This window comes from Atta colombica, unplaced genomic scaffold (assembly GCF_001594045.1).
Source record: "Atta colombica isolate Treedump-2 unplaced genomic scaffold, Acol1.0 scaffold56, whole genome shotgun sequence".
NCBI classification, from domain to species: Eukaryota; Metazoa; Arthropoda; class Insecta; order Hymenoptera; family Formicidae; genus Atta; species Atta colombica.
The window spans coordinates 57514-58530 of NW_017259546.1; the positions used below are offsets into that span (position 1 = coordinate 57514).

The following is a 1017-nucleotide window of genomic DNA, read 5'->3' on the forward strand; positions in this document are numbered from 1 at the left end:
ATGCATATGTCTCAAGTCAAAAAGAAACTATTGTTGCGATATATCTACTCTTCATAAGCATAAATATTGTTTACATTGTTTCGATGAAGCTATTTTCATATAACTTTTAATTTCGATATAACTTATGTGGCTACTTATGTTCTTATGTTCATAAGCATAAATATTGTTTACACATTTCGATGAAGCTATTTTCATATAACTTTTAATTTCGATATAACTTATGTGGCCTAGTGCTCACTTTATATGCCCTATCTACTTACTTTGTGAGTAATTATACAATGAATTCAACAAATAGCATTAATAAAATATACAGATTGTCCATGTAACTTGATTGCATTAATTTATTGCTCAGTTTGTTCATTCTGTTATTGTTAGTAAAACAAAAGTATAGAACGTTGTGATCACGATGTAATATTTTGCTATTTTTTTGCCAAGTCCAAAATTGAAAACTGTTATATAATAAGTAATTGTTTTCCATAATTATCAAGAGATTGTTATATCCGTAGTATATTTTATTGTAGCTTTGTATTTATAATATATGTATTGATAATAAAATATTTAGTTTATATTTTCATTTTATAACCAAAGAGAGAAAACTTTGCAAAGTAGAACTAACGCGTGGCTTTGCGCCGAGATACTATCAGTGTCTCTTGATATGATCAATTCCTAAATACTGAATGTACACGCATCAATTGTAACTTTTTTTTTTATTATTCTAAATCTGGATTTTGTTATTTCAAACTGAATTCTTATCTGCTAATTCACCTGCTAAATATTGTGAAAATAATAATAAATAAGTCAATTATTTAGAAAACTGTTCTTTGTGCATTCTTACATATCAGCATATCTTTTTTAATAATCTTATAAAAGCAACATTGGATTACTTTATATTTCATTTTTTTGATTTTTCTATGAAAAAGTCATATATTTTTTTAATGTTCAGAAATGTTTCTTCTTTTAAATTTGATCAGTTTTCAATTTTGAATAGAAAAGAATTATATTATATTATATATATAT

General features: G+C 24.6%; 1 protein-coding gene across 6 annotated transcripts in view; it reads right to left on the reverse strand.

The window, feature by feature from the left end:
* LOC108692026 (phospholipid-transporting ATPase ID) overlaps positions 1 to 1017 on the reverse strand; it is a 55095-nt gene that overhangs the window by 16527 nt on the left and 37551 nt on the right. The gene's annotated exons all lie outside the window — the stretch shown is intronic.